This window comes from Lissotriton helveticus, chromosome 2_1, assembly GCF_964261635.1.
Source record: "Lissotriton helveticus chromosome 2_1, aLisHel1.1, whole genome shotgun sequence".
Taxonomy (NCBI): domain Eukaryota; kingdom Metazoa; phylum Chordata; class Amphibia; order Caudata; family Salamandridae; genus Lissotriton; species Lissotriton helveticus.
Window position 1 is genome coordinate 1,139,464,663 of NC_136059.1, and position 24,000 is coordinate 1,139,488,662.

Genomic DNA, 24,000 nt, shown 5'->3' on the forward strand with positions numbered 1-24,000 from the left:
CGCAGCGCGGGATGACCGGACGCTCTGGAGTTACAACAGCAGCTATGTGACCCAAGGAGGATTTCTTTGAGTTGGCCAAGTCCTGGGACAATCTCCTAGCAGCAGCCAAGTCCAAGGAGACACGGGTCTGCAATTTAGAGATTTCTTTGTCAATGGCTAGGTTTGTGCGAGTGATAAAATCGTCCATGGGGCCATTAGTTTGCGGCCCACCCTTAATAGCCCTACTACGTGTTGCCCGGGTACACATAACTAACAAAATAGGAAATCCACCTAGGCAAAAAATAAAGAACAATGTCAATATCCAGGTGGCCGAGCAAAAAGGGCAAAGGATAAAGGGGTTGGGCCAGTCCAGTCCTCTCCGTACTCGAACGGCCTCAAACGGCCCGCTCTTTGCCCGGTCTTCGCCCGAGCTGCGTTCCGCGCTGCGGGAGTCGGAGGCTTTGATATAGGGGGCGTGTTAGGCAGGGGGCGGGCCAGCAGGGAGAGTGGACCGGATGGTGGTGAACGGTCTCGCAGTGACTACTGGTTGTTGGAGTCCCCGCATGCTCGCAGCCCCGCCGAGCCTCACGCCCAGAACCGCCTTACCGCTCCTGTGCTTCTGATCTTGAGCCCCACGCACTCCTGAACGCTGCGGCACCCGCGAAGCGGGTGCGGCGAGATGTGGGTTGATGGGCTTCGAAAACGCCTCCTGTGCAAGCCGCCTCCGTGTGCAAAAGGTCTGTGTCCCAACGAGGGAAGGTGAGGGATGTTTTTTTGTATCCTCAGGTGGGCGGGGGGCGGGCCAGCAGGGAGAGCGGACCGGATGGTGGTGAACGGTCTCGCAGGGACTCCTGGTTGTTGGAGTCCCCGCACGCTCGCAGCCCCGCCGAGCCTCACGCCCAGAACCGCCTTACCGCTCCTGTGCTTCTGATCTTGAGCCCCACGCACTCCTGAACGCTGCGGCACCCGCGAAGCGGGTGCGGCGAGATGTGGGTTGATGGGCTTCGAAAACGCCTCCTGTGCAAGCCGCCTCCGTGTGCAAAAGGTCTGTGTCCCAACGAGGGAAGGTGAGGGATGTTTTTTTGTATCCTCAGGTGGGCGGGGGGCGGGTCAGCAGGGAGAGCGGACCGGATGGTGGTGAACGGTCTCGCAGGGACTCCTGGTTGTTGGAGTCCCCGCACGCTCGCAGCCCCGCCGAGCCTCACGCCCAGAACCGCCTTACCGCTCCTGTGCTTCTGATCTTGAGCCCCACGCACTCCTGAACGCTGCGGCACCCGCGAAGCGGGTGCGGCGAGATGTGGGTTGATGGGCTTCGAAAACGCCTCCTTTGCAAGCCGCCTCCGTGTGCAAAAGGTCTACTATCCCATCCATAGGCTCACCGTATAAAATCAGGTAACAAAAGATAATAAGAATAATATATAGCCTGAATTTAAAATAAATGTATTATTTCAGAAATCTATTCTTTCATTTGAGATTTTTTTGAAATCCAATCATTTTTAACATTTAATATATAAGCAAATTAATATTCACAATTATTAATAACCTTCTCACCCTTGTCCCCTAAAACCTAGCCTCCTGCTCCCATAACATATTTACATGTACATTAAAAAACATTATTCGAATTTTCTTTTTCAAATCAAATTTTATTAATTTTCCAAGGTACATGATGGGCAAAGCACAAAGCATACATTGTAAATATAGTTCGATGTAGAAAGAATCATGTTTTTGGAAACCTCATTAAACTGTCCTGCCTTACAGCTGGCCTAACAACTGAAATGAAGCACCGATCATCACAAAATTCCCTCAAATGCAAACGACTAGGGGCCTGATTCACAAAAGTATTCTGAGACAAAATTCTAACTTTACTACTTTTGGTATTCACAAAAGACATTTAGGAGTAGTAAAGTTAGGATCCCGCAACTTTACTACTCCTAAACTGAGACAAAATCCTAACTTTATGACTTTCGGTATTCACAAAAGGCATTTAGGAGTAGTAAAGTTAGGATTCCTAACTTTACTACTCCTAAACTGAGAAAAATCCTAACTTTACGACTTTCAGTATTCACAAAAGGCATTTAGGAGAATTCACGAAAGGCATTTAGGAGTAGTAAAGTTAGGATCCCTAACTTTACTAAACTGAGAAAAATCCTAACTTTACGACTTTTGGTATTCACAAAAGGCATTTAGCAGTAGTAATGGTTCCTAACTTTACTACTCCTAAACTGAGAAAAATCATAACTTTACGACTTTTGTTGTTCAGAAAATGCATTTAGGAGTAGTAAAGTTAGGATTCCTAACTTTACTACACCTAAACTGAGAAAAATCCTAACTTTACAACTTTTGGTGTTCACAAAAGGCATTATAGAGTAGTAAAATTAGGATTCCTAACGTTACTACTCCTAAAATTAGGATCCCGCAACTTTACTACTCCTAAACTGAGACAGAATCCTATCTTTATGAGTTTCGGTATTCACAAAAGGCGTTTAGGAGTAGTAAAGTTAGGATTCCTAACTTTACTACTCCTAAACTGAGAAAAATCCTAACTTTACGACTTTTGGTATTCACAAAAGGCATTTAGCAGTAGTAAAGTTTCCTAACTTCACTACTCCTAAACTGAGAAAAATCCTAACTTTACGACTTTTGGTGTTCAGAAAATGCATTTAGTAGTAAAGTTAGGATTCCTAACTTTACCACACCTAAACTGAGAAAAATCCTAACTTTACAACTTCTGGTGTTCACAAAAGGCATTAAGGAGTAGTAAAATTAGGATACCTAACTTTACTACTCCTAAACTGAGAAAAATCCAAACTTTATGACTTTCGGTGTTCACATGTATTGACAGCGTTACCCGTCTTAGATATGTTAGTAAGTAGGGCATTGTACCAGGTGAATATATGGAGGGTCGGTTTGTGGCAGAGGGGGTAGATCAATACCCCAATATGATGCCCAAGATTATTCAAATGTAATTATTTACAACATTTACAAAACATATGAACCCAAAGATTAACATAATACTTAAATAAAAAACGTAAAAACCCACATAAATGTACCCATAAAAACAATATAACAAACAACAATATTTTTGAAAATAATATTGTTTACAACCATATGAAAAACAACACCTAAAACAATGCTCTTACTTCTGATTTTCCTGTTCATGATATTTTTGGCCTCACAATATTTTTGACATGATATTTGTGTATCACAATATTTTTCTTTAGATATTTTATCCAAACACCGTATCAACAATGTGTGGCTTCTTATGACATTGGGTACATAGAGTAGTGTTGGATGGTCTTGATCTTGGAACACATCACAACTCGTTTAATGAAATGATGTAACATGCTTCAATCTTGGAAGCAGAGAGCCTTACTCTACATGTAGAACTTGTTTGTGGCAGAGAACTGGTGACAAGTTGTTTAAAGTACTGATCATGCACAGTGTTCATATATACAGTGCCCGTTTATGTTCCATGTTGTGCAAGATCTTGTTTTGCTGAGCGCAATAATGTGGTGCATAGCAGGGTTCATTATGATTACCAAACATCTTTCCTAGTGCTATGACTAGCACCCAGATAATTTCCTCCACTTGTTGCCATTACGCAAGTAGCATGAGATCAAAGAGAAGCTTAATTCTTAATTATTATTGGTTATCGAGGTGCTGGTCAATGAGCATACTTATGGATTACATTTATATGTACCCTTTTACTCTTTATCCTTTGCCTGTTGTCTTTATTCACCAGCTATGGGCTGTGGATTGAGCTGGGTGCTAATTTGTAAGCTTAAACAATATATCTCTGAAGGTGCTGTAAAGGTGAGGATGTAGGTTACATCCCAATCTCTCCTTGTTTGGTTGGCTGAAGTTTCAGTTGAGGAGTCAGGGTGTTCAGGTATACAGTTCGCATTACCACTTTTAGCGGGTCACCATCCTGGGTACTTGTGTTTTGTCGGCTGGCTTCAAGCTCATTTAGTGTTGATCATTTTTCTTTATTACCTCCAGCTAAAGGTGTAGTTATGGACTTTTGCATTCTCTTTGGTATGTTATAGAGTTTGGATTTAACTTTCAAAAGCATATTGTGACTTTCTACTCTGCTTTAGACTGACTGGATTGTATGGGTGTCCACCTTATGAAGTTTCCAATCTATCACCTCCAACTCTTTTACACTTGAGTACTTCCAGTTGCACAGGGTTAACTATCTAGCTCAGGTGCTCTGATGCAGAAAAATATATTTTGCTGTGCATTGCATCCTCCTGTACAGCTTATACTGACTGAATTGTGTTGGTCGCCATTTTAGAAGCCTGTGGAGCTTCCAATCAATCACCTCCAAACTCTTTTAAAGTTGGTTACCTCCAATCACAATGGGCCCACAGCTTGCTTATGCGTAAAACCCACAGATCTGCCGGGCTCATGGTGGTAGTCTAATCACAGCCACACCGTGGCTCCTCCTGCAGTATTTTGAGTATGGTAGTTGGACTGCCATGAGACTGCCAGATCAGAAGCGGTGCTAACAGGGTCAGCAATATGCAGGCAGCACAGTCAAGCATACTACAAGTTGCCTGTCCACCGCCTATTTAATGGCAGTGAGCCTGCCATGAAAAGGATGGCAGAGAGGCAATTAAGGCGTCCTAACAGGGTCCCATGCTACTCCTGAGCCTGGGGAGGGGCATGGGGAGGGATTTGCACCCACAATTCTTGTATGGTGTGGCATGTATGCCACACTGTGCAGGAATGTGCAGTCAGCGCTCTGATGGAAGCGTTCTGCATGTTAGGCTCTTCCATGAGCCTAACGGCAGCTGCCATCCCACCGCCTCAGTACTGCCTGCCAGTCCTGGACTTTACTTCTAATCTGGCAGGTGGTCAAACCACTGCTGTGGCAGACCTACAGCTGACGGCGCGTTGCCGCCCTCGCTGTAGGACTGCCAAAGTTGTAATTAGGTCTTAAGGGTCTCATTTATGAAAAGTGACGCACCGCTGCGTGAAAACAGCGATGCGTCACTTTTTATTGCGCCCTCCTTGCAACATGCTGGATGCATCATATTTACAGTATGATGCATCATGTTGCAAGGAGTTACAAATACGTCAGTATTTCTGACGTATCTGTAAGCGCAAAAATGAGGCATTGCCGGAGTGTGTCCCATTTATAATGTTTCTGCATCTGCTGTGAGGCAGGTGTAAGATATTGACGCATTTGTGTCCTAGAAGTGACGTAGTGAAATCTCATAGATTTCACTGCATCACTTCTACGAGGCTTACTTGCGTCAGAACGTCCACCCTGCAAACATTATACCTGGCGCAGGTATAATGTGGCGCTGGGGGTTTACAAAGTGACGCATCTACCTAGATGCGTCACTTTGTAAATATGACGCAACATGGCACATTTTTTACCTTGCTGGTGCGTCACAAAAAATGATGCACCGGTGGTGCAAAAGTGACGCACAGGCTCACAAATAAACCCCTCAGTCTTTAGGGCAGGTATATGAACAAACCGTCCTTTTTGTGGACTTTACCAAGATTTTACAACCGTATGCATTGCAATATTTGTTGCCAAGATGAAACTGCCAAACTAAGGGGCACTTAAGATGGCTGGCAATCCTATCGGGAAATGGGATCGCCTGCCATAAGGGCGGGGTTCCCGAGGGGGCCATTAGGATGCGCGCACCACAGTGGCGGACGCATCCTGCATTCCTGACATTGTGGCGGGCGGTGCACTCCCAGGAAGGCATGTCGTGTGCAACATGGCAGGCAACGTGCGGTGCCTGCCATGTTGTTCATGGAACTGCAGGGGAATGTGCACCCCCCAGAATCGTAACGGGCCCCCAATGGCAAACACCGCATGCCTTTCCATGGCGGCAATGAAGGCTCAACCCCGCATTAATGCTAATATGGATGGCGGTGTCTCCCAGACACCGCCACCATGTTAGCTGCTTTTCCGCCCGGTCGACTCTGGAAGGAGTGGACTGTACTTACAGTCTCTGTGCATAGTAAAGGCTTTCCCAACTAATGGGGCTTGTGTATCTGGTGGGAGTAAGCTCTAACCTCAATCTGCGCATTGAGTGCAGACTGTGGAATTGCCCGCCTAATGGGGCTTGCGTCTTTTGAGGGAGTGCGCTCTACACACATTTTGTGCACTGAGTGCTGATTGTACGTAGTAGGGACTTGCCCGCCTATTATTGCTTACATGCCAAGAGGGACTGGGCTATATGCGCAGTTTCCGAAACTAGGCATAGACTGTGGGTAGTGGGGGCTTGCCCACGCAATGGGGCTTCATAGTGTATTGTGGGTGCATTCTCTGTAAAGTGCTTTGCACAGTCCAAAGACTGTGCTTTAATAATTTGTTTGGCTCTCTGCTAGTCCCAACAAACTCATTTAAACTCTTTCCATCCTTGAACGCTAACAATCTCTACCACTCTTCACCTCTACCCACCACTTAACCCTTTACCTTTACCTCTATTGCCCAAACCCTAAATGTACCCTTATCTTCCTTTACCTCTATCCCCCCCTAAACCCTAAAAGTGGCCTTACCTCCCCTTCAATCCCTTACCTCCATAAAATTACCCTTACCTTCCTTTACCTCTACCACCCCAAACGTAAGAGTTACTATTGTCTACCTTTACGTCAATCAACCTCTAAACCCTAAAATCACCCTTACCACTGAGTGGTGCTTACATGTGTGGTAAAGACTGTGTGGTAAAGGCTGAGTGGTAAAAGATGTTTCCCTTAGAACCTCTTCATGAAAAGTAAACAAAACATGAATATGTAAATACAATTATGGAAGCAGCTTCACTTCTTTAAGTTTCAGCATTTTCCACTATTTAGTCACCTTCATATAATCTTCATGAATGAGAAATAAAAACCGGAACACTCTTAGTGCATTTAGGGCCCATCGCTACTTACAAACAACAGATTAAATAATCTTTCCCTACTACAGACGAAGCGCATTTTTTTTGCAAATCTAAATTTTTTTAAAGTTTAAGTTCTTCATGATGAATTAAACTATTGTTCTCCGTATTTACTTATTGTTAATATTGCGTATACTCCAAATAGAACATCTTCAGCAGGTCGTTATGCAGGAGCCACACTGATAGAGCCTTAAGTGATGCATATAAATCAATCACTGGGAAAACAATTCCTGAAACAGAGATCATCAACTGAATCCAATATGCCATTGAGGCAGATATATGACCTATAAAGTTATCCATATTGTCAGCTGAAATAAATACATTATATCCACTTGTCATTTATTACATTAGTGATACCATCCATTAAATACATCTTTTGTGTATTGAAAGGTATGTAAAGTGTTGCCTGGTGAGCTAGCTCTGCAATCGCAGATAATACAGCATAAGCTGCATCAGCTGTTAAAAAGACAAGTAAACTTAAGGTCACATGCAGGAAATGCTCAAGAGTCCACGAGGAAGGGTCATTGCAACACTGAAATATTAAAATGTGAAGCCAAGTGTCAGACACCAGCATGAGATCTGAGACTACTTATGGCCTGATTCACAAAGGTAAACTTACACTTTTGTATGTGTTTATGTTTTATTTTGGTTTTCATAAACTGCAAGTTAATGGTACGTTTTCGACTGTGTTAACTCTGAAGTCGGGGCAGAGAGCCCCTCACATAAAAAGATAGACCTGTCCTTCTTTTAAGTGCAGAGTTCTTCTCCATAGTTTGTGAATACCAACCAAACAAAGTAAACTTACACAAAAATGTAAGTTTCTCTTTGTGAAACAGACCCAAGGTTTGTAAAGGTAATTGAAACCCTACCACCAATAGTTTAAGAAATGCTCTTGCATTATGAAGCTTTAAGAAAACATCTTTTGATCATGATCAATGAGTTGATCTGTCACATAAAGAGAAAACACATTTTATTGCAAGTACACATGAAAGATGACACTTCCTAAGTAGATCTAGGAAAATCTTCAAAATGCGCATTGAAGCTATGTACACATCCCTTGGAGATGTGCGTGATTCATGTGTCAAGTATGGATTTGGGCTGTGTGCCCTACAAAAAAGCTATCCCTGTACCTAACCGTAATAGGCAATAAAGGCAGTACATAAGGAAAGTAGTATGTGGTACGGAACGGAAGAGGAAGGATGATGCTGGAGAGAAATGTGAGCAAAATGAAGGGGAAAAAATCTATTGGGTTTGGCTTCACCTTCATTAAAATAACTGAATGGGTTAAGGCATCAACTGAAGTGAGATGTACATATTCTGCAGTTTAAGTATTCCAATCTTAGTAAGTGAAGCTGAGCAAGTTAAGGTGCAAATTACCTATGCTGTAAAACAGCTTAGATTGGCTGAAGAGAAGGGTGTGTATTTCAGGGGACAGGGTCAAGTCTTTGTAAGGACAGGAAAGAGCGTTTCTTCCTCATCAGACATGCAGCAATCTACGCTATTTGAAGAGCCATCCCAATCTACATCCTTACTACTACATTCTTCCAATGAGTCCATCATAAGTCCTGACGGTAGGGAGCTGTGCCAGTTGATAAACGATGTGCTGTCCTCTCAGTTGCCTGTTGAGTTTGCAGATGATCCCAACAATGAGAACGGGAAAAATTAAGGAAAGCAAGAAACTCCCTTCGAAGCCCAAATAAAGGTATTTAGTTTCGACTGGATTGTTTTCAAGGTTTTCTCATTAAATGCCAGTGGGATATTTTGTAATAGAAAAATTATTTTCGGCAGTAGCATCATTTTTATTAAGTTAACTCTACCAATTAGAGTCAGAGGTAAATAGGCCCAACCGGTTATGGAATTATGTATTTCTTTGCCAACTTTGTGGAGGTTTGTTTCTGCAATCTTATTGATATCTTGAGTGATCAGTATTCCTAGATATCTTATCACTTTTTTTGTTGGATGGACACCAGCTCCCAAATTCCAGGTCATGCATTCACTTTTAGCTACATTTATTTCATACCCGGAAACCTGGCCAAAATTCTGTGCTTCTTCATATATTAACGGGATTGTAGTATTTAAATTTGTCATGAATATCATGAGATCATATATGTGTGAATAACATAGGAGGAACAACTAGTGGGGGAAAAGGAAATTACAAAACATTCTAACAAATTTGTTTAGGTAAAAAACTCTATTTAGTTTAATAGATGCTGATTAAAAGAAAAAATATACATAATTCACATGAAATACATATACAATACAAAAACTTATAAACACAACAATACCCAAAATTCACAACCAAATATGTGCAATATAAAAATTATTATGCAAGAACACAAATTGATTTAAAAAGGAAGGAATTGTTTCCAGTGGGTGGCAGACACTATTTTCTCGACGCGCGTTTCGGCGTTTGTAGAAACGCCTTCTTCAGGAGCCACAATATTATTCTGAAACACATATATTAAAAACATCAACATATATCCATAAAAATACGTTCAATTTTCTTATTATCACACTAAACTTTAAAAACAGAATTTATTCCAGACTTGGTTTTGTTATCCATTTACCTAATATACTCAATCGACAAAAAAACACACAGCTATACACTTCATATTATGCAATATAGAATATTTATACCTTTCCCATATTGTTCCACTAGACATTTTATTTTTGACCATGATGTTGAAACAAATCCTATTTGTACGTGAGCAGTTGCTAGGGGAATAAGTTACTAAAAAAGGCATGAAAAGCCTAGTAAGTTCACATAGTCGCTGTTCGCGACTCGACAATCTCATTATCAACACCGTCGATAACTGTGGGGGGGGGAAAGAAGGGGGGGAGAGGGTGTGGTTTTTTTTTGGCGTAGAGGGCCTATGGAGCCTAGGGGTACCTAAAATTATTTTGTAAAGTTAAAAATAAAATTACAAATAAAACACCATTTGTTCAATATAATTGATACCTTTTGTGTAGTAGCCATGTACTTACTTGGTTCTGAAAAGGATTGTTACTTCATATTCATATTATTCACATTATATCATGAGATCATAGGCATATAACGCCGCCTTCTTTTCCCATTCTCTGAATTTAAAAAAGGGTATGTTTGGATGTATTCTAATTTTTTCAGCCAGCGGCTCAATATATAAATTAAAAAGCATTGGAGATAACGGACAGCCCTGTTGAGTACCTCACTGGATTTTTACGTGGTCAGATGGATTGCAATTTATTGAAATTCTGACTAAAGGGGCTTTCTAAATCAAAGAAACTGACCTACAGAAACTTTTTCCTAAGTTGTTCTCTTTTGATATATATATTTTATATAGGCCCAGTTTTCTTTGTCAAAAGCCTTTGTGGCATCTATAGGTATTACTGCCATTGGGATTTTGTGTAAAGTCGCTACATCAATTGTTCCAATCAAGATGTAGGTAAGGTCTCTTATTCTCCTACCTCTAACAAAACCCTTCTGATCTCTATAGAGTAGATTTTCTGCCACTCCGTTCAATCTCTCTGCCAATATTTATGTAAAGATCTTGTAATCTGTATTGAGCAGAGGGATAGGCTGATATGAGTCGCATGAACTTGGTGGTTTAGAGGGTTTAAGGATTAACGCTACCATTGCTTCATTCCAAAAAGGTGGTATATCTCCCCCTTGAACAAAGATTTGTGAGAATAGTAATGACATGACGGGAATAAGAACCTCTTTTAAAACCTTATATAATTTGGCAGGCAATCCATCTGGACCTGCGGCTTTCCCAGATTTACCCGATACTATAGCCATTCTGATCTCAACACTTGAGATCGAAATATCCATATTTCGAGATTTATCATCAGTAATTCTATTTAAAGGCATCTGGCCCAGCCAATTTCTTATTTCCCCTTCTTGGACAATTAAACCTTCATGATAAACTCCCTCAAAATTTGACTGAAAGGCCTTTTTAATATCATATGGGGTTTTACGTACAACTCCCAGGACATCTGAGTTTATCTCACTAATGGTACTGCTAGCCAGGTCTTGTTTGGTCTTCCATGCCAGAAGCTTTCCGCAGCTCTCCCCGTACTCAAAATGCGCTAGTTTACTGGATTGCCATTTCTTTTTTAGCCTTGACTCAAGTACAGCCGCCAGGACTGATGTAAGGGAGCACCTTGGAACTTGCCTGTTGCCGCTGGGGAGCCGGGGTGGAGGACTGCTGACTTTCGTAACTTGCTGGGGTTGCCGCCTGCCTGCCTCCCGCTGCCCGCTCCCACTTCCATCTGGGGAAGCATTGGCCGCCGCGTGGAGTGCAGGTCAGGGAACTGCAATCCCCAGCAGCCCAGGGAACCACGTGACCGCATTGTAGTGCCAGGAGGCGCATAAAACTTCCGACAGCCCTGCTGAGCGGGGGGAGCACCTTGGGACTTGCCTGTTGCCCCTGGGGAGCCCGGGTGGAGGACTGCTGACTTTCGTAACTTGCTGGGGTTGCCGCCTGCCTGCCTCCCGCTGCCCGCTCCCACTTCCATCTGGGGAAGCGTTGGCCGCCGCGTGGAGTGCAGGTCAAGTAACTGCAATCCCCAGCAGCCCAGGGAACCACGTGACCGCATTGTAGCGCCAGGAGGCGCATAAAACTTCCGACAGCCCTGCTGAGCGGGGGGAGCACCTTGGGACTTGCCTGTTGCCGCTGGGGAGCCCGGGTGGAGGACTGCTGACTTTCGTAACTTGCTGGGGTTGCCGCCTGCCTGCCTCCCGCTGCCCGCTCCCACTTCCATCTGGGGAAGCGTTGGCCGCCGCGTGGAGTGCAGGTCAGGGAACTGCAATCCCCAGCAGCCCAGGGAACCACGTGACCGCATTGTAGCGCCAGGAGGCGCATAAAACTTCCGACAGCCCTGCTGAGCGGGGGGAGCACCTTGGGACTTGCCTGTTGCCGCTGGGGAGCCCGGGTGGAGGACTGCTGACTTTCGTAACTTGCTGGGGTTGCCGCCTGCCTGCCTCCCGCTGCCCGCTCCCACTTCCATCTGGGGAAGCGTTGGCCGCCGCGTGGAGTGCAGGACAGGGAACTGCAATCCCCAGCAGCCCAGGGAACCACGTTACTGCATTGTAGCGCCAGGAGGCGCATAAAACTTCCGACAGCCCTGCTGAGCGGGGGGAGCACCTTGGGACTTGCCTGTTGCCGCTGGGGAGCCCTGGTGGAGGACTGCTGACTTTCGTTACTTGCTGGGGTTGCCGCCTGCCTGCCTCCCACTGCCCGCTCCCAATTCCATCTGGGGAAGCGTTGGCCGCCACGTGGAGTGCAGGTCAGGGAACTGCAATCCCCAGCAGCCCAGGGAACCACGTGACCGCATTGTAGCGCCAGGAGGCGCATAAAACGTCCAACAGCCCTGCTGAGCGGGACGCGAGTGGGACGCCGGGCTAAGCCCGGGCAAAGGGCGGGCCCTCTAAGGCCCTCAGAGGCCAGAGGAGGACGAGACGGGCCACCTCCCTTGACATTTCTACATTACAAAGGTAATGAGTCTTTCACCCCTTCGTATACACTATAGTTAAGGGATATCTCCACTGGACACTAGCCGACAATTATCATATATCCTCAGATTGTCTTGTTGTCCTGCAATATTCTAACATTAGCAAACTCCACCATGACTCGCAAGGGGCCTACCAAGAAACCTATCAGCCAGAGAGGCTCACGTCCTGGGGTACAAGATCAGGGTAGGTCATCTCCGTCCACCGCTTATATGAATGTATCTTGCCAGATTACAGATAGCACGCCCACCAAGCAATCTCTCGAACGAACGAATAGAACAGCGCAAAACCTCTCGCTGCTTGACGAGTTAAATTCTCTTTGCAATACCAGGTATGTCATTGTAGAAGATAGAAATGAAATCAAAAGTCCCCCACCTTGCCACGCAAAGAACCAGTACATCAACTCCAATTGTCAGTCCACCGGAACACCCTTCAATACCCAAAAACCCAAATACGCAAAACATAGTATTTCCCCAGCTCTCATCCAGTGAAAGGAGGGGGGATGGGGTTAATCCCATAGGGAACGAACCCAAACTACAAAAACTGTGTTCTAGCCCTCTATCGACCGTAGCTAATCCTCCCCTAAATCTGGAGGAAAAATCAGACCAACAAGTATCTCCCTTCTCCTTGATTTTTCTGTCTAAGATGGAACAACTGGTTAGATCAATCATTTCTCCGTTAATTGAAAAAATTATCACTCTAGAGGATAGGCTGTTGGGAATAGAGAAAAGTATCAAGGCTAACTTACTTCCCACTGATAAAATTGTAACACTTAACTGTCCCCACTCACTTGGTACAACTGAAGTGCCAATCCCACCTGCAAAAAACAGTAATGACCAAACCCATCCTCTAGTCTCTAACTCTCCACCTCCATTTGCCCCTAAAGTCTACTCCAAACCTGGTCCATCACAATATACTGCTACTAGAGTAAAGCCTCATAAAACAGTTCATATACAGTTACCTCCGGAGGCTGCACCCTTCGTGTGTGTCCTCGCGGGAGTTCTAGCACTCAAACACGGAAAAACTGAATGGGAACAAGACCTACTAAATAAAGTCACATATTGGCTAACTAAAAATAGGCCTTTGCCTCTAGACCTTGATGGGACAATCATGACTGTTAGAAGGGTGGGCTGGTTAGGTCCCCTACAAAAAGACGTTGCCGGCGACTTGGTTCTAATAAGATTTAGAAGTAGACTAATTGTTCCCTACCTCCAAACTTTGCATCCCCAAGAAGGTGACGGCCCTATATCCATCTGGGACCTACACGATTTTTATCCAAGCATGGCATCCATCCCTCGACCAAGATCAAAGGCAGAGATAATTTACTCGAGGGGTAGAAGCATCTGCGCAATTAATGGCAGTGGCCTTTCATCCCGTAACAATGCACTTTGGCCACAAATATGGATAACTATGAATTGTCATACGGAACTAATGAACTTACTCCCACAGTTTGGCCCAATGTTTCTTTAATGTATGTAAGTTTTTATGATTGTTTTTTAAACTGTACGCTTTTATGATTTTTAAACTAAATCGAATAAAGCTAAGAATTGAATTGAATTGACTCTAGCTTTGCTGACGTGGTTACATTCAGAGAATTGCCCTGCTGTGTAATAATGTTGTGCTCTATTTCCTGTATTTCTCTTTCTTTTCCCTCAACCTCTGCTTTATATTTTTTGTGTCTAGTGGATTGTACAGAGGTTATTAGACCTCTTAAAAAAGCTTCATATGCATCCCGGACCATTTGTATTGAGGCAGTAACTAACTTTCTTTGAAAGAAGGCCTCTGATTCCAAAATTAACTTCTCAGTTATACTTTCCTCCAAGAGAATGGCACACTCTAGTGTCGATCTCCTGGGGGTCGGTCAGATTGGAACCTTGAGCGTTAGCGTTACTGCTGAATGATCAGATAGGTGCTCCATCACATGTGTGACCTCCTGAACCCACTGCTTTAAAACTGCATTCAGCAGAAAGTAGTCTATTCTAGACTTGTGCCCGTATTTTTTATTATGAAAGGTATAACCTCTCTTGTTACCCATTTTTGTCCTGCAAACATCATACCACGTTAACTGTTTCATCGCATTTTTAATTAATGCTCTCATTTTAAAGTTTTGAACAGATCTATTTGTTTGTGATTTATCTACTACATGGTCTAGAACTACGTTAAAATACCTTGCTAATATTAAAGGGTCTGTATAGTTTAACAATTCCAAGAGTAAGTTCTTAAAAGGAGCCGTGTCATCTGTGTTTGGGCCGTAATAGCCCGCGACTGTGAATTTGGACGCATGACGTTTGATTTTGGCTATAGCCCATCTCACCATCTTGTCAACTGTACTAACCTCTAAAGGGATAGCTGAGTTTTTTTTATAATTATTGCAACCCCCTTAGATGATAGTGATTGGGTTGTGCAAATCACTTCTTGAATCCACTTCCTAGTTTTACATAGGGATTTCAATTAATTTTCTAACAGATGGGTCTCTTGTAATATAAGAATCTGCCCCGGAGTGTCTCTTAAAGATTTATATATTTTTTGCATTCTATAACTTGTTCTTAGGCCATTTTAGATTCCAGGAAAGCACCTTAAAACTAAAATTTGGATTCTCTATTGGACAAGTCATCGCTCTGTTATCGTCGCTAAATAATCTAATCTGCTCAGGCGATTTGGACTTTCTTTTGTTTTATTTTCCCAATGCTCCCCACCCTGTGCTCCGCCCCTCATCCCCTTTAGTGATCCCTCCCCAGGAGAACCCCTCTTTCTCTTTCCATGGCCCCTACCTAGGCCTATGGGGCCCCACTCAGGTCAGGAGCTCAGTGCTGACTTGCAGGTTACTCAGAAACCTTTAATATCTCGGAAGCTATTATTTTCTTATTCCTGTTGCCTCATGATCTCCTGATATTGACTGTAAAAAATTCTCAGCATCTTCTACTCGTCTAAATACCTGCATTTTATTGTTATGCATTACTTTCAATGATGCTGGAAATTTTTGTTGTGCTGTAGCTCCCATTTTTTTTAGGGGGTCAAGTAGTTTCCCCAGCTCCCATTGTCTAGAAGCTGTGATTGCAGAGACATCTGAACATATTTGGAATGCCATTTCTTCTGCAGATAAAGAATTTCATTTAAGAGCTTTATTAATGATTTCTTCTTTTAAACTATATGTTAAAAAATGCACTAAGATTTTTCTAGGTCTCGTTTTTTTGGGGTTGAGTCTAAAATGATCTCTGTGTACTCTTTGTATGTCGGCCAAAAGTGCCTCCTCTGAGCAATCAATACGAGTGGCCTGCTTTATTAACTTTGCTACAAATTCTTTCAGATTGTTCCCATCTATCCCTTTCGGGACCTTAAGTAAGTGGATGTTGTTTCTCCTTTGTGAATTCTCTAACGACTCTGGTTTTTCTTGTTTTTCCAGCCCTTTCTTTTTTAATGCAGCTATGTGCTTTGTGTTATCTGCCTTCTGGGTTGCTAATTCAACCACAGTCAGTTCGAGTGCAGGTGTCCTAGTAGCGAGTGAGTCCAATTTAACTTCCAATTTTTCACATGAGCTTTTAATATCAACTTGGTTACTCTCGGAAATCAGAAATTTACCTCTCATATCCTCAGCTAGTATTTGTAATAGACTGCACATTGAATGCGATTGAGAGACATTAGCAGTGTCATCAGCTTGGCCTTGCTCTGCATTGAACTCTTCGGAATTATCCCTGGTAGTATTGGCTTGATTAGTAATTGGTGGTGCCTGCAGTGCTTGCAGTTCAGCTACCTCTCCAATGATAGCCTGGGCCCCCTGTACCAGCACTGCAGGTGTTTTCTCTACAGTGTGCATCATTTCTGAAACTTGTAAAATATTTTCTTCCTGCAGCCCTTCTTTGTCCATAAGTAGGGGAAACCTATTAGATGTCGGAATGCTATTTAAGGAGATTAGGAACTCACTTGGGTCGTGTGTAGACATCTCGGCCCCTGGTCTTAACATTAGTGTAGTAGAGTAATCTTAAAAAAAATTCTTAAGGAAGGCGTGAATTTAGGGGTCTGTCGTGCCATTTGTACGGTCTTTTTTTCCAGTCACCCTGTGCTTACGCGTCCCTGAGTCCTTTGATTTGTTTTATGCAGGAAATTTCTTTAGATTATTGGGTTGCACTGCCTCTTGATTCTGTCTGACTTCACTGGCTTCACTGTCCTGTGAGTCCAGCATATGTAGTTTTAATTTGGAACTTTTTAACGACTGCGCCTACCCTGCATCTAGTGACCTACAGTCCAGGTTTTCCCCTGTACTGCTCCGTACCACTCTGTTTCTCTGCTCCTGTGCCTTCCCTCATCTCCTCACCTGAGAATTTTCACCTGGATTTTCCAGTCTCGGGTCCTTCTCCTTGCTCTTCTCCTGTGGTAGCTGTTTATTTTTTTCCAGGCTCAGGGTCCGATTTTGGTGAAAAGAAAGAAACTGCTGCAAAACCCTCTTACCCCCTGTTTTCTATGGCTGGGATCAAGATGACACAGCAAAAACAGGACAATCAAAAACTTGGAGCACTCCAAGGAGAACAAGGATTCAACCTCTCCCTTTACTTCAAGCTCCCACAATGAGGTGCCCTCTCTAGTATTCAGCATCTCTGGAAAAACCCTAAATCTAATATTAAGTGAAATTTGTGAGATGAAGCTTATGCAGAAAGACGTTAGCAAGAAAATTGCAAACAGTTGAGCCAAATCCTGGACAGTCTATAGCAACTCACTTCCTGTATGACACAGGTGGAGCAATGAGTAACCATTTTGAAAGACCCAAACGACAATCATGTTGGAACCATCCTAAAAGTACAATCCGATCTGGAGGAACTGCAACTCAAGCTGGATGATGCAGAGTATAGATCCAGGTGGGCAAACCTAAGATTCATAGTATGGATAGAGAGGTTGGCCAACCTGTTGCGGTACTTATTTCAGAACTGATTCCAAACATGTTCTCATGGATAAAGAGTCTCAAGGAATAGATTTAATCATCACACTTTGGGGACTTCCGTATAAAAGAAAGAATCTTATCTGACAGAAACCTTTACTACATCTGATAATTTAAAGTTTCATATTTGTTCTAACATGTCTGTCTCAGCTGCTCATCGTTGCAAAGAATGTATTGCCTTAATTGTTGATTTCAAATGAGATGGAGCCCCGGCTAGCATTGTCCAGCTTCCACAACTTAAGTTTCTTTAACAAGGGCGTGCCCATATTTTTCATTCTGTGGACGCGGCAAGAACTCTTTTGTATTTGTATTCTATTAAAACTCAAGAGGAGACTTGCCAAGTAATGATATTTGGCTATTTAGAATTCCATGGTCTTCTTCCATTTCTGACAAAAAAGGTGGTGTCGCTATATTATTTCATAAATCATTGTCTGTACAAATTTTATCCACTCAAGCTGATGAAAATGGTCGATGGGTGATGGCAAAAATCGTTCTACACAAACAAACCCTTGTATTATTGAATATTTATGGCCCGGTTAAACCTGATCCTCCTTTTTGGAACAGTATTAAAATTCTCCTTTCCTCTCTTGATTGTCCCAATGTGATAGTTGCTAGGGATTTCAATCAATGGTTGGACCCCTTTTCTGACAGGCTTTCTAAATCTAAATTTAACCCAGACAAAACCCGTAAAGCCTTTCAGTCTGCCATCACCTCTCGACCTTTCTATGATGTTTGGAAGACCTGTGACCCTGATTTACTTGAATATACCTTTTATTTTAATGTGCATCATACGAGGTCTCGAATTGATTATATTCTTGTCAGCAAATCTTTGTTGCCCTCTATACAAGCTTCTGATATAGGCTCTATTTTTATTTCCGACCATGCCCCTGTTCATGCTGTATTTGATTTCTCCCACACTTCCTCCCAATTTAGCCGGTGGAAATGAAACACCTCCTTACTTTCTGACCCTGTTTTTGTTAAAAAGGCTACTGCACATATAAATGAATTTTTTACCTTTAATAACCCTCTGGATACTAGTGTTCCTAATAATTGGGACTCCTTCAAGGCTTCTTTTCGTGCTTTTGTCATTTCTTTTGTGTCCCATAAAAAGAAGACACCACGGAAAAAATATGAGGATCAACTTTGTCATATAAAGGAGTTAGAACACTCTTACTTTACTTCTAAATCATCGTCTGCCCTTCACCAATTGATCAAAGCTAAGTCGGATCTTAATAAACTGGCTACAACTGAAGCTTGCAACGTTCTTCTCAAAATTAAATCCAAATTTCATAGGGGTCAAAACAAAGCTGGTCGTATGTTAGCCAACTATTTAAAAATCAAATCGGAACGGAAAATGATTGGGCCTATTCTGAATGAATCCTCTAATAAGTTGGTTTAGTCGGATGAGGATATTGCTGATGTTTTTCAAACATATTACCAGTCCCTTTATTCAGATGATACCTTTCCCTCTACACAGAATTTACATACTTTCTTTTCTGGCCTTCCCTCTCCTCCCTCCTTGCCTGATAAATGTATTGCTCTAGAAGTTGATATCTCCTCTCAAGAGATACTTAATGCAATAAAATCTCTGAAAAAGTCCAAAGCTCCGGGCCCTGACGGCCTTACCGCTGAGTTTTACACTACTTTCTCCTCTATTTTTGTCCCACAGCTCCTTAAGGTATTTAATTCTTTTATTGCTGATGCCAAGGCCTCTGGCTCCTTTATGGATGCATTAATTGTTATCATCCCTAAACCTGATAAAGACCACTCATATTGTAAGAATTACCATCCCATTTCCCTAATAAATTATGATTGTAACATTTTTGCAAAGATTCTCGCCACCCGCCTTGAAAATATAATTCCCCTATTAATCAAGACTGATCAAGTAGGGTTTGTCAAGGGCAGACTGGCATCTGATAATGCTAGAATGTTTGCAAATGTTATTTCCTTTGCCAAAAAATATAAATCTCCTCTGGCTGCCCTCTCATTAGATGCCGAGAAGGCCTTTGACCGTATTAATTGGCAGTTTATGTTTGCAACACTTTAGTGGTTTGGCTTTGGTCCCTCCTTTATTTCACTTGTTAAACTATTATACTCTTGTCCCAGACCTAGTATTTTTGTCAATAACCACTTTTCCAAATCCTTTCCTTTATCTAGAGGTACTAGGCAAGGTTGCCCCCTCTCCCCTTTACTTTTTATTCTATGCCTCGAACCCTTTTTAGAACGAATCCGTATTAACGCACAAATTACTAGCTTTCAGCATAATTCCCATGTCACGAAAATCTCAGCCTATGCTGATGATATATTAATTTACATGTCTAATCCTATTGTATCCCTCCCCCCCTTTTTGAATGAAGTTCGACTTTATTCCAGCATTTCTGGTTATAAATTAAATCTGTCCAAAACTGAAGTCCTACCTTTGAACTCCTCTTGCTATCAGTTCATGTTTGATGATACTGAATTTGCTTGGTGTCCCTCCAAAATCAAATATCTTGGCATCTGGTTTGCCCCCTCCCTTCATGATACCCTTAAGCTCACTGTCACTGCTCTAATCTCCAAACTTAAATATCTTTTACTTACTTGGTCTCTGTTATTTTTATCATGGTGGGGTAGGCTCGACACCGTTAAAATGATGATCTCCCCTCATGTTTTGTACACACTCTCCATGCTCCCTGTTAAAATTCCCCTTTCTTTTTTTCCCAGCTTAATTCGGTATGTTCAAAATTCCTCTGGAACAACAAACACCCACGTATTGCCATTGCCAAGCTTATCCGTCCTAAGGGAGAAGGTGGGGTGCGTTTTCCTAATTTCAAATTGTATCACTCTGCGTTTTTACTTAAACAATCCTTTGCATTAGCGTATGATTTTGGTGAAATCCCTATCCCCACCTGGATTCTCTATGAACGCTCCCTTCTTAAGGAATTCTCATTCCAGGATGTAATTTTCATGTCCAACAGTACCTTTCTGTCTACAATCCCTACCTTAAAATATTAAGTCCCTATTATACAATGCCTTTTCTGTTGGTTTCTCACCATTACACTGTTTTCTTTATTCCTCTTTATGGTTTAATAAGTTTCTTAAATATAAGGGTAAATCTTTTCATTTCAAATACTGGAAAGAAAAGGGAATCATGTATGTTCATCAAATGGTGCATTCTGGTTCTGTTCTCCCTGTTTCTACCCTCCAGTCTACCTATCTTCTATCTGACTCTTCTCTTGCTCAATATACCATTATTTCTACTGCTTTACAGTCTCATCTGGACACCTTTGACTTGCCTGCAGACACACCATCACTTACTCCTTCTTCTCCTCTGTTCTCCCACTTCTCCACAGATAGACCTAAGGCGGCTCATGTTTACAAGTTGTATTATCCAATGTTACTGAACGACCCAAATCCCTAATTGAACTTGCCTGGGAAACTGATTTAGCTCTTTCCCTTTCTATTTTTACTTGGGATAAGTTGTGGTCTAAATTGTTTAACATTTCTCATGCTGCGCGTATTACGCAGTCTATGTATTTTATTTGTAATAGAGCTGTTATTACTCCTGTTTGCATTTCTAAATTTCTCCCATCTGCATCTCAGATGTGCTGGTCTTGTTCCACCGTTAGGGGTACATTACTGCATCAACTATATGAATGTTCTAATGTTTCCTCGTTTTGGAAATCAGTTTGGGAAATTTGTATGAAAGTTTTTCATTGTGATTTGCCGTTATCTTTTCAAAATGTTTTTTTAGGATCATTATCACCTGATATTAATGCTTCATCTCCTATTTTCTTGTTATTTGACCTTTTTATCACTCTTGCTTTTAAAGTTATTTTATCTTCTTGGAAAGACACATCAAAAATCTCTATAGTAACTTGGTGGAATTTTGTTTGTGACGAACATAGGATTTCTACTGTCTCTTCCCTCTCCCTCTCTAGCAAAATTAAATCTGATCTTCTTTGGTTACCTTTTACTGCTTATCTTTCTGGTTTTACTTCTAATTCCTAGCTGCCTCTCTTCTGGTATCTTTCACTCTCCCCTCCCCCTTCTTTTCTGCCTTTTTCCCTCTCTCTATCTTCTTTTCTTTTCCTTTCTATCTCTCTCTTTTCTTTCACATATTCTTCTTTATTTTCTTATTTTATCATTTTAGTACTCATTTGATTCGTTTTAAGTGCTCATTCACTCTTTGCATATATTTTATGTTCATTGTTTTCATTTTTGTACTGCTATTCTATTGTACTATTTTTTGTAAAACTTCAATAAAAATTTCTTAAACACAAAAAAAGAATTCCATGGTCTAGCCAGATTTGATCTAACTAAGATAGGGGAGGGGACTGGGTTGATTTCTTGCTATTTTCTGAGGTTCCTTCTTACTATGTGACCCCTAAATAAGGGTTGGGTACGTAGTTACCTTCTCGGGGTGAGTCCTCTCAGTTGGTGGTTTCTCTAAGAAATGCAAACATCAGTAAGTAGATTAAAATTGGAGCTTTTTTATGTGCATTGCATAATATATTATTTGATGTACACTAGTTCTATCAAACTTTCTCCACTTATACTGGTATAGGCTCTTACATCAGCTCTGTTGGGTTTGCTTCTTGATAAAAGGGGCAGCCAGATAGCGACCATCCAAGTTGTGTTTTTCCCTGTGGGAGGTTCAATACTGCCATGCCAAAAGCGCTCAGGTAGGTTTTGGTATGGTCAGGGGGGAGGGAGGATTGGACGCTTAGTTTTGGGGAGAAGCCTAGTTTGGGTGGGGCCTCATGAGCAGGAGAGATGGGAGGGGAAGAGGGAGGGAGGGGACATGGAAGGTGGGCAGGGGTAAAAGAGCAGGTATGACATATATTTTAGGGTCTTTTATCAGGCTGCCAAGGTTGCTGTTCACAAGATATTATGCAGCAGACAGGAGGTACAAAATAAGAGACCTAACCTACTAGGGGCGAGAGGTTACCTGCTATACAAGGAAACATCTTTTTTTTGTGCTATAATGTGGTTTAGCGCTATTAAAATAGCTTCATGTAATATCAATGGCACTAATAATCAGGTCGAATTTAAATCTACTATAGAATGGCTCCTAGCAGCCCAAATGCAGATTATGATTTTACAAGAAAAGCAACTCAAAGCCCAATGTAAGCTGCCAAAAATGCCAAAGGGTATCTCCCAAGCATTTTCACGCTTCTGCTGGGGCAGCCGTTATAGGGTTAGCAATCTTAGTAGCACAAACATTTAAAGGAGACATTTTAGATGTTTGTAGCGATGCAAAGGTCAGATGGATTATTCTCAAAGTGATATTGGGAACACAACCTTTCTGTTTAGCCAGTTTCTATGGTTGGATTCAAGATGATGGAGCAGCATTAAAAGAGGTATATAAAACACTACAGGTCTGCTTTGGTTTGCTCGTGATTGGGGAAGATTTTAATATTCTACAGGATGTTAGACGACTGGACTCATCCCATATTAATAAGGCTCAGAATAAACCTAAGGCATCAAGCGTTTTAGCCAAAATGGTGAAGGACCTAGCATTAGTTGATCCGTGGTGGTTAGCTAACCCTCACTCTCAGGAATGTACCTGCTTTTTGAAAAGATATAATACGGCATTGAGGATTTACTTTTTTTTGGTCTTCTTTCAATTGAACATAAAGAACTCCTGTATATGGTCTAAGCCTTTTTCAGACCACTCAGTCCCATTTATCGAACTGAATGTAAAATTCAAATGGCTGGGAAGACTGATGTGGTCTCTGGACAAATCACTGCTTATGAATAAATGCTGGGTAACAATCATGAACTTAAAACTAGAAGAATTTTTTTCTGGGAATATGAGGCCGGCTTCTTCTTGTGCAATTTGGGAAGCCTGTAAGGCCTTTATACTGGGTGAGGCCTTTGCCTATAATGCGCAAGTATGCAATCTGAAAAGGAAAGAGGAGCAAGAGCTACAGGTAAAGCTTGGTCACACCATTGGACCCATCTTAGGGGGTATCTACTGGGTTCTGGTCTTAGACTAAGGGGTCGATTACGATGTCGGTCAGAATGGCTCTGAATCTGATTCGGGTCTGCTAAATTCGATTCGGAACCCGTCTTTCTGACCGATTCAGAAAGTTTTCTGAATGACCAATTCCAATGTTCCGAAAGCATTCGGACTTTCCGAGTCGGTTCCGACTCGGTTCCGGATGGCATTCAGAGGAGCCGAGCCTTTTGGAGCCAGCTCATACAGGTCTACAGACCGCGTTTCCGACCGAGTGAATATGATGTCGGATTTGGACAGCCTTTCTAAATCGTTTGTCCAACACAGATAGGCTGTCGGAATCTGACTTTGGGGGCCCGTAGCTGGGCCCCTTTCACCCAGAAACGTCCGAATTGGGCCCGCTGGGTTACCCAAGGGACCCCCCTTTCAGACCACAACAATATAAATATTTCCCTCATAGACCATCATACCTTTACATCCGACATAGTTCCTGTGTTTTTTAATTCAATTCTAAAGTACACCAGTGACAAAAAGGATCATATCATAGTTTTTTTATTTTATCAAAACATTTAATTTCTTTTTATCAAAAATATTTTTTCTCTTTTTATCATATTATTTCTTCGAGTGTTTAATAAAAACATCATCATAAATAATCCTTAGTACATACAATCATTGGTACATTTCTTTTTAAACCATGATCATTGTGAATCAAATATGAAATTGAATTGCATAACAAACATATGTAGCAAAACACCCCGGGATT